This window comes from Drosophila navojoa, chromosome X (genome assembly GCF_054131105.1).
Source record: "Drosophila navojoa isolate 15081-1374.11 chromosome X, UAZ_NAV_1.0, whole genome shotgun sequence".
Classification (NCBI taxonomy): Eukaryota; Metazoa; Arthropoda; class Insecta; order Diptera; family Drosophilidae; genus Drosophila; species Drosophila navojoa.
In genome coordinates, this window is record NC_142895.1 from 32,579,751 (window position 1) to 32,590,986 (window position 11,236).

General features: G+C 36.1%; 1 long non-coding RNA gene across 1 annotated transcript in view; it reads right to left on the bottom strand.

Moving 5' to 3' along the window:
* Positions 1-2,305: 2,305 nt before the first annotated feature.
* LOC149090874 (uncharacterized) overlaps positions 2,306-11,236 on the bottom strand; it is a 74,479-nt gene continuing 65,548 nt past the window's right edge. Inside the window, exon 2 of the long non-coding RNA XR_016197484.1 lies at positions 2,306-3,594. This is a non-coding gene — a long non-coding RNA (uncharacterized LOC149090874). The remainder of the gene's footprint in view (positions 3,595-11,236) is intronic.

The following is an 11,236-nucleotide window of genomic DNA, read 5'->3' on the forward strand; positions in this document are numbered from 1 at the left end:
ATATACACGCTTTTGCATAAGACACAGATCAGCTCCAGTATCGACTAAGCCTTGCCAAATCACTGCACCACAAACTATATTCTTCAGTTCTAATCCAGAAGGCGTGAATGTACTCGACATCGTTTCGATTGAATTGCTTTCATTAACGAGATTTGCTGATTTCTTTGGTTCATTTACAATTTCACCTTTGCATTGTGCTGCACGGTGTCCTGGCTTACCGCATTTAAAACAGCAGAACTCTTTCTTAAGACAATCTTTCAGGGTATGCGAGTCAGCTCCGCATTTAAAACATTTTACAGCTTTTTTTTCTGGAAAATCTCTTTTGACTGCCTTATTTCTTGCTATGAACGTATTAGGCGTAGAATTACAGAACTTCTGATAACTCTCTATCTGTACTTTTAACTGTTTAATTGATCGAGCTTGGTACAAAAGTGTCTTATTTATCCGAGAATCTGGTATCCCTTCAACAAAATACTCGATCAAACTCTCCTCATCTAAATCAATATTCTTTGCTATTTCCATCAAGGCATACAAATATTCTTGAAGTGTCTCACCTTTCTTCACGATTCCCTTGTACGATTCCCTCGACGCACTTCGTCTAGCGCACAGACACCTGACATGCGCTCTTGATCAACTGCATCCAGTTTTTCTATCCACCTGATAGTCCGCCTGTGATTCCAACGATGAATCTCAGTTCCACCTTCTGTGTTGATCTTAGCGCACAGCCACCTGACTTGCGCTCTTGATCAACTGAGTCCCACGACGAATCTCAGTTCTTGATTAACTTCGTCTCTTTACGCACCAGCTCATCCGCCTGCGTATCAGCAAAATTTTCATCCACCGACTTCTTCGATGTCTCTGCTCGCACTTTTGTCTTTGTCTTTTACTCTTTCTGCTTGCGCGCGTCGCTTTCCCAGAAAAGTGAATTTCATCAGAATTTGCAATCGTCACTGAGCGTCTCTTTTTGTCTCGCTCGCACCTTCGCAATAATTGTTCATTTCTCACTTTTCAGCAGCTTTGTCTTTCGTGATTTAATTAATTAAATTGTTTAAAGTGTAACTTGGACCAATCCCGGTTGAGCCCCCAATTTGTAGGATTTTACATTTATTGAGTAAATTAAAAGTCAATTTAACGATTTCCTTTTAACTTTAAACTTTAACGAGTTTTACAACAAATGTCTACAAAATTATATTATATTATATTGTATTTTATTATAGAGATTAATTTTAGTTACACTTAGGTTATTTAATTAACTGTACGTGTTCATGATCTTTTCACTTCTTGTGATCTCTATTTCACTTCTGTTCTTCTTTATCTTATTCGGTACTTTTACTTAGCGACACTTGATTCTGTTGTACGTCTTAGCTGCTTGACGGCTGCCTCACGACTCTTTCGTCGACGACTGCATAACGACTCTTCTTCTTCTAAGAACGACTCTTGATCTAGTTCAAAAACTAACGTTTACTCCGATTCCCTGCGGTTCATCTGCCAGGGGTGTTGCAATTTTTACGAATCCCACATATATATGTATGTTACTGAGTACAGTGAACATTTGATAAAGTGGACATACTAGATCTCCCTCCTTTTGAAAAATAACGTAATTTTAATGGAGTTATATTCTTAGTTATATTACTTATCCAAAGGTTTTTTTGTGTCTTATTTTTTTTATTATTATTTTTTATTTTTATTTTTTATTTTTATTTTTTTTTATTTTTGATGTTTTTTTTTTGCAATTAATTGACTATGAATTAAACATTTTTAATCTATCTTTATGTACTATTTGTTTTTTATTTTTATTATTTGAAATTGTTATATTATCGTTTTTTCCTATGCTTTCTACTTTGTATGGTCATGTATATTTAAAATCTAACTTATGACCTGTTTCGTTATTTAGTAGAACTTTATCTCCTACATTTAAATCAAAATTCTTAGCATTTCTATCATATTCTAATTTCCTAAGAGCCTTGGATTTTGCTAACATAACTCTTGTTCTTTTGTATGCAACTTCTAATCTAAATTTTATTTCCTTAGCATAGTGTTCTAAATTATATAATGGGCTTACTATATTATTTTTATTAAAGTTTACGAATGGTCTCAGTACTCTACCAAAGACTAGTTCGTATGGACAATACTCATGCGTTGCCGATGGTGTAGTGTTGAAGCAATATGTAAAATATTGTATCCAAACATCCCAATCAGCTTTGTCCGCAGATATGTATGAACGAACGTATTCGTTGAATGTTCGATGACTTCGTTCTATTGTCCCTAAGGTCTAGTGGTGGTGTGCAGTAGACGTTATGTTGTCTATTTTCAAATATTTGCACAAGTCATTTATAATGGAGTTTTTATATTCTGTTCCCATGTCCGTAATGAACGTCTTCATTGGACCGTACTTCAAAACAAAATTTTCGAACACAGCTTTGGCAACAGTTGTTGCACTTTTATTCGGAATTGGAATTGCTACTAAGTATTTTGTTAAATCACATATTAACGTAACTGCATATTCATTGCCATTTTCCGAACGTGGTAGTGGACCTATAGTGTCTACTATCACTCTGTCAAAAGCATGTATCGGGGTCTCCGTTATTGTCATTGGGGTCTTTATGTTTGTTGTTACTTTTGATTTTAGGCATTTTGGACATTTCTTAATGTACTCTTTGATATGACGTGTCATATTTTTACAATAATAATGTCTTTTTACTTTGGCCAAAGTTTTTGTATTGCCTGAATGACCTCCTTGAATTGGATCATCATGGTATGTAAACAGTATCGCTTCTTGATCTTTACTATTATTTATTAGGGTCACCGGCTTGAGTAGCGCTACTCTTAATGTTTATACCCTGAACCCATTGAAAATGGGAAATCAGGGTATAATGGTTTTGTTAAAATGTATGTAACAGGCAGAAGGAGGCGTGGCAGACCTCACAAAGTATGTATATTCTTGATCAGGGCGACAAGCTGAGTCGATTTAGCCCTGTCCGTCTGTCTGTCCGTCCGTCCGTCCGTCCGTATGTCTGAACGCGTCGATCTCAGAATATATAAGAGCTAGAGACTTGAAATTTTTTCCTAGGTCCGTGTATATCATATAACTACTACCGATGTTTTATTATAGATTAAAAACCTTATCGAAAGCTAGTTATTTAATTATATCTACTATACCTTTAGAGCTAGAGCATCTAAATTTTAAATGTACAATGATGTGTATTTTATATAATTTCGGTTTTTGGTCAAATTTACCCCCCACCCCTAAATCTACCCCCCACCATCACCTTTGTAAAAGGCGTATTTCAAGTAGTAGAGACTTGTGCTTTGGAATGTACATTCATTTGAACATTATGAGTATGTTCTGCAAGTTTCATTAAGATTGGACGTCTAGAAAATAAATTTTTCAACAAATAAATTCGTTTAATATTGAACACTCTGCAGCGCAGCCCAAGCGCTGCTTACTGCGCAATTAGCAGAGCGCGTTCTAATACGTGCGTGTGTATGTATGTGTGCCTAAAAAAGGTGCAGAGTGATTGGAATATCAGACTGGAGGGTTCAGGGTATCTCCTAGTCGAGCAGTCTCGACTAGAGTCTTCTTACTTGTTTTAACTCTATTTGATGACAGACATTAAGTCTAGACATGAGAAATATTTAGCTCTCCCTAGTTGGTCAAGAATATCAATTCTCGGAAGTGGAAATTTGTCAGATAATAGCTTTCTATTAATTTGACGACAGTCTATTACTAATCGCCATCGTTTTTTATCTGAACCTGGTAAGCCTTTTTTGGGTACCAGTAATATCGGACTGTTGTATTCGGAAACTGAAGGCTCTACTATTTTATCAAAAATGATAATATTTGGCTATGGCCTCATTCATTGTTTTGAAGTTTCCAGCCTCATTTCGGCACTGCCTTGGGATGGCATCCTGCTACAGACAATTCGTACTAAATTTCGCGTCGTTGGTACAACCGATGACGAAACTTCCCAAGAAAGGTCAGAAGTGGATCTGGAGCGAGGAGCAGGAGGAGGCATTGCAGAAGCTCAAGGAAAGTTTGACGACCGCGCCTATTCTGGCCTGTCCCGACTTCTCGGCCAAATTTGTGTTGCAGTCCGACGCCAGCGACTACGGCCTCCGTGCTGTGTTGTCAAGAACGGGTGATAGCCTACGCCAGTCGAATGCTATCGAAGGCCGAGCTGAACTACTCGGCCACAGAAAAGGAGTGCCTCGCAATCCTTTGGGCGATCCGAAAGATGCGTTGTTACCTGGAGGGCTACAGATTCGACGTGGTCAAGAATCACCTGGCATTGAAATGGCTCAACTCCATAGAAAGTCCCACGGGCAGGATTGCTCGATGGGCGCTAGAGTGGCAGCAATATCAATTCAACATACGTTATCGTCGAGGGAGCTTAAATGTAGTTGTCCGGCAACCCCTATGCAGTTGTCAGCAGGCCGTGGAAAATGATCCTCCTTGCGGGTGGATAAATAGGATGCGTGAAAGTATCGTAAAGGAGCCTGAGAAGTTTCAGGATTACGTGGAGGAGAACGGGCAGTTAGATCGGAATTTAGGTCATCGGATAGACGAGGAGGATTTTATCCCATGGAAGCTCTGCATCCCAAGCAGTTTGAGGAGCAGAGTGATGAGAGAGTGCCACGACGATCCCACGGCCGGACATCAAGGAGTGAGGAAAACGGCAGCACTACTTGTGATTTGGCAAAAAAGCAAAAACAATTCTCAATTCTCACTTTAATTTTGAATATTGCTGATCTGATGCTGCTGCTCTGGGTCAGATGGCTTCACAAAGCCATTCACTACTTTTTCTAAACTTTTCTTTTGGTAACTATAAGGAGTAATATATTCTTCCTGAATGTCTATTGAATAAATGTCATCACTTACGTCTGCACTATTATTTGAAAGAAAGTTTGAGCTGCATAAATTTAAAGTTGGAACTGCATTGACGCTTTATTTAAATTTACCAAAATATTTCCTTGCGAAATTTTTTTTGAATATTTTAGCTTTTTTCCAGTCAAAATTACTGGGTAAATTACAATGCTTTGATCCACTTGTTTAAATAATCGCACAATTAAAAGCCCATGGCAGTCACAAGGCAATGTACACGGATTATGAGCATACAAACTTACAATATTCCTCACGCAGCAAGAATAGTTTACATACATGTAAAACGGGACAGTAACTAACGACTGACGAAAATACTGAGAAAAAATTGACTTTCGCGCCGCACGCTCACAAAAGCACATTCCTGTAGCAAAGGACTTTGAATGTGTGGGTGGACGGACGGACAGGGCTATATCGACTCAGCTCGTCGTGCTGATTAAGAATATGTATACTTTGTGGGGTCTACGATGATTCCTTCTGCCCGTTACATACTTTTACACAAAACCATTATACCCTGATTTTCCATTTTCAATGGGTTCAGGGCATAAAAAACGAAGAGCAATGTCATCGTATGTGTGCAGGCCGGACGGTCGACCAACGGCATATATGCCGTTACAATGTCGTAGCGAATACATATTCTTTATGCGTACCAACGCTTTCATACTCTTCCCACAAATAACGAGCAAACGAAAGCCAATGTAATTTTTTTGATGCAAGACCTAAATAAACTCGTTAGGAGTATTATTATTTGCTCAATTAGATATTTTGTATAAAGCAATAATAATTAATGGATAGATCGATATATAATATAGTTACGTATTCATCATACTCCAACAATTAGAGTATTTGGTATGCATACATAATTTCTCTTATAATCTCCCTTAAGCCACTCTGTAGCTTAATCTTACGACTCTCAAAGCTCGCAAGCAAAGTTACGGCAGAATCACGCCACTTAAAGCTTTTACAAGAAAGGTAACTGCATGATCACGCCACCTAGAGCTTTGTAACGCCAATGTCATCCCATGCTGGAGCTTTATAGCTGTCAACGCCGACGCATTGCATTGTAAGCTTAGAATTAGAGTCAGTTGTAAATTTGCATCATAAGAAGAAACTTGTTCAACTCCAATGCTATTAAAATAAAGTTATATTTCTATTTAACTAACCGCATTGTTTAAAAATGTAATTGGCGCAGCCGGTAGGATACGCGCGGAAAACATAAACTCTATAAAGTCATTTTATTTGATTGGTTAAATACTAGTACCATCGCCCAATTGTGCGGAATCAATAAAAGACAGTGAAAAAGTGCGTCAGTTAAATTATAATCAACTGCCACAAACATTTCAAACAAAAATTATTGAGTGGAAACCACCGTATCCGCATAAGAACCTTATTTAAATCGTGAGTGAAAATTTGACCACGTAATAAAAAAAATAAATAAATAAATTATGTCGCTGACTGAAAACCATAACCAACTACCTTCAACTGGGAGTAGCACAAATATGCTTACTGAAGGCCAACTCAATCAATTGTTAATGCAATTAAAACAAATTCCAACATTCGAGGGCCAAGAAGATACTCTGGGGCCGTTTATTCGTCGACTGGATTATCTGCTTGCTCTTTATCCAACACATGATCTCAGACAGCAAAGCATAATCTTTGGAGCGACAGAGGTGTTGCTGGGTATCCAAGCACAAAGGGCAGTAGGACTTCAAGGTGTCAGCAACTGGAAATCCCTAAGGGCAGCTTTAATCAACGAGTACAAACCGCACATATCTTTCGAGGAGCTGCTTCGCCGTCTCTATAATACTAATTTCCAGGGTAGCTTGCGTAAGTTTGTAGAAGAGCTCGAAATCAAAGCCAGCATAATTGTAAACAAATTAGCATTAGAAAATGATGAAGTAAACAACTTTTATTATACACAAGCTATGAACGAAACACTAAAGAATGTAATAAATAAAAAATTACCTGATCGTATGTTCATGATTTTAGCACGTCATGATATATCTAGTATTTCTAAGTTAAAATGTGTTGCCCAACAAGAAGGCATGTATGAAGATAATGTAAACTTAATTCTCGTACAAAATAGTAGGAAATCAAATTCAAATATCAATCCTGATAGGCCTTCTAATAAAGAAATAAATAATACTAAAATGAATTCATACAATAATAGTCCATCTCAGCAAAAAACTAACGAAATTGTCAGCAATCAATATCTTATACCGCACCATGTCCGACAGAACACATTTAATCAGGGACGACCTTCTTTACTATCCTCTTTACCATCACAAAACCCACAAATATTTAAAGAATTTCAACAAAAACTCGTACAAGCTCAACAAAGTGATGCCCATAGAAAGTCAAGTCAAGTTTATTCGATACCAAATTTAACTCAACCTCAAAAGCGCCAACGTGAAAGTACAAGTGGCCATCAAAGGATGGAAATTGATGATTACCAACATATAGAAATGCCGATTGATCAATACTATTATCAAAGTTGCGAATATCTAAATAATGGTAACGAACCTTATTGCGAAACCGACCATCAGAATCTTAATCATCCATACCAACAACCAGATGAAGATAATGCCGAAAATTTAATAATAAACTCTGTCGTTGTCTAATTGATACAGGTAGTTCAATTAATATTATGCACCAGAATTTCTTTAACCTACCCATAACATTAAAGCCTACAGCAGTTCGTGCATTGCGAGTGGTGAATTTGAACGAACTAATTACTGTTCAACCTAATGAACTTTTCCCAGTAGAACAGCATTTTTACATATTTCCATTTTCACACTATTATGATATATTATTAGGACGCAATTTTCTTAAGGCAACTAATTCAATTATCGATTATTCCAGAGATCAAATTATAATAAACAATAAAACAATTTCTCACAAACTTGATGTTCCTGACAACAATTAAAATTTCACAATTACTCCAGAGCTTACTTACGCAATTGAAAATCCAATAGCCGAGCAGCCTCAATACCGACTCGATCACCTCAATGAAGAAGAACGGGCAAATTTGCTGAAGCTTTTAAAACAGTTTATTGACATTCAGTATCGCGAAGGCCAAATCTTAAGCTTTACTAATCAAACCATATATACCATATCATATTATAAGCCCATATGGCATCAAGCCCAATGAAGATAAAATAAAATCAATTAAATATTTCCCTCTTCCCAAGAGTCCAAAAGAAATAAAATCATTTCTTGGATTATGCGGCTACTATAGGAAATTTATCCCAAATTTCGCACAAATTGCAAAACCTATTACCAATTGTCTTAAAAAAGGAAATAAAATTGATTTAAAAAACGAAGCTTATCTCCAGGCCTTTGAAAAATTAAAAATTCTAATTTCAAGTGACCCAATACTTGTTTGCCCTGATTTCAAAAAATTGTTTCAAGTCACAACTGACGCTAGTAATGTAGCAATAGGTGCTGTTTTGTCACAAGAAGGTAAAGCTATTTGTTTCGCTAGTCGAACACTAAACGATCACGAACAAAACTATAGCACCATTGAGAGGGAATTATTGGCCATTGTTTGGGCAACAAAATACTTTCGGCCCTATTTATTTGGTAGGACTTTCGAGGTATTAAGTGATCATAAGCCATTGGTTTGGCTTCACTCAATACAAGATCCCAACATGAAACTCCAAAGGTGGAAAATTCGCCTATCAGAATACGATTTTACAATAAAATACATCCAAGGAAAAACCAATTATGTAGCCGATGCGCTTTCACGTATTCAATCACAACACGAAGAAGTAATGTTAGGAAGTACTTGTGCAACTGTACATAGTGCGGAAGAGGATAGTTCATTCTTAATCCCTTTAACGGAAAAAGCTCTAAATCATTACTCTCGACAAGTAATCATGGTTAAAGCAGACAATATTTCAGTTAAAATAAAACAATATTTCAAAAAAACAAAAAATTATAATAAATTATAAAGAGATAACTTTCGAATCTGCAAAGCAATTATTAATAGACCACTTTTTTGCTAAATCCAGTGCACTCTATATTGAAAGTGATCCCGACTTTTTCATCATCCAAAAAGCTTACAAGGAGATAGTCCATGACCAAAAAACTTCCATTGTAAGAGCATTATTATAGCATATTAAGCTTATCCACCCTGGCATAGAAAAAATGTTAAGACTTTTCAAAGAAAGTTATTATTTCCCAGATTCTGGTAAATTGATACAAAACATTATTAATCAATGCGATGTTTGCCAATTGTCGAAAAAAGAACACAGAAATACAAACGCCCCATTTGCACTATTACAAGTATTTACTCAAATGGGCAAGCCGATAACACTCAAAGCAGACAGAGACTCAGCTTTCACAAGTAACGCAATTAAACAATGGTTGACTTCGGAGGAGGTTAAATTAGAATTAGCATCAATAAAGACAGGGGTTGCGGACATTGAGCGATTTCACAAAACCTTAAACGAGCGTATTAGACTAATAAATACTGATACTTACGTTGAAGAAAAGCAGATGAAAATCGAAACTATCCTATTCATTTATAATCATAAAATTAAACACAATAGCACAGGTAGAACACCAGCCCATTTGTTTATTTTTGCAGGCACCCCTGCATACAGTAATCAAGTCTTAAAAACACAAAAAATTAATAAAGTCAATGAAAATAGAAAATCTTTTGAAGTCAATACAAAATATAAAAAAGCACCAATATTGAAAGGCAAACCCCAAAACCCATTCAAGAAAACTGCCGAAATTAAGGCTGTTGATGAGAAAAACTTTAGCGAATTAAACAGAGGAAGGAAGTTTATTCATCATAAAAATCAATTTATGCGTAAGAAGGTTATTAATGACTCTAACTATCACACCAGGCCTCCTGAACTTGTTCGTACGACTCATACTGATGACAATTGATTCCACATATCCCTACTCCACATATCAATAAAAAAATATAAATTAAAAAAATAAAATAAATAAATAAATATAAAAAATAAATAAATAAAATAAAATAAATAAATAAATGGAAATAAATTACCATTACTATTATTAAAACATTTTGAAAAATGTATTTAACCTAACATCACCTTTTCAGAATTGATATTTGAACATCTAAAATAATCCAAAATATTAATACCTAATATTAGAAAATAGCAAAGAATACAAAAAAAAAAAAAAACAAAAAACAAAATTGCGAAAAAGAACGCATTGTCAGTAACACTATATTTGTAATAAGTATGTTAATCAATATTGAAAAAAAAAAATCATAAATTTAATACTAAACAAGTAAGAAAGCTCTAGTCGAGACTGCTCGACTACGAGATCCCCTGAACCCTACAAGCAACTGATATTTCAATAATAATTCGCACATACACACGCACACATACATACGCAAACAAACAAACACAAGCACACACACACACAGGCAGCAAACAAACACAAGCACACACACACGAGCACATATACAGGCGATTGCGCTTGGGTTGCGCTGCAGTGTTGGCAATATAATCAGAACTTATTTGTTGAATAATTTAATTTCTAGACGTACGATCGAAATGAAACTTTCAGAACGTAATCATAATGTTAAAATGTATGTGTATACCGAAGCACAAGTCACTAGTATTTGATATACGACTTTTACAAAGTTGAGGGTGAGGGGGTGGATTTAGGGGTGGGGGTAAATTTTAACAAAAACCGAAATTGTATAAAATTCATCTTAATATACATTTTAAATTTGGAGACTCTAGCCTGAAAGATTTAGGAGATATAATATTTTAACTGATCTTCGATAAGGGTTTTTATCGATAAAAAAGTATCGGAATGAGTTATCGTTTTTTAGTGATAAACTCGATATGCGCGCGATATATACGGACATTTTAAAAAAAAGTTGAAGTCTCTAGCTCTTATATCTTCTGAGATCGACGCGTTCATACATACGGACAGACGGACGGACGGACGGACGGACGGACGGACAGACAGACAGACGGACAGGGCCAAATCGACTCAACTCGTCGCCCTGATCAGGAATATATATACTTTGTGGGGTCTGCCACGCCTCCTTCTGCCTGTTACATACATTTTAACAAAACCATTATACCCTGATTTCCCATTTTCAATGGGTTCAGGGTATAAAAAGATGAATTGTTAGAATTAAGTCCACTTAATTGTTAACTAATTCAAGATACAATATGTAGAATGGTAATACTTCAAGTGTACCGCCTGAGGACAGGCTACATTCTCGGGTTGGAGGAGTTACGTATTCATCATACTCCAACAATTAGAGTATTTGGTATGCATACATAATTTCTCTTATAATCTCTCTTAAGCCACTCTGTAGCAAAGTTACGGCAGAATCACGCCAATTAAAGCTTTTAC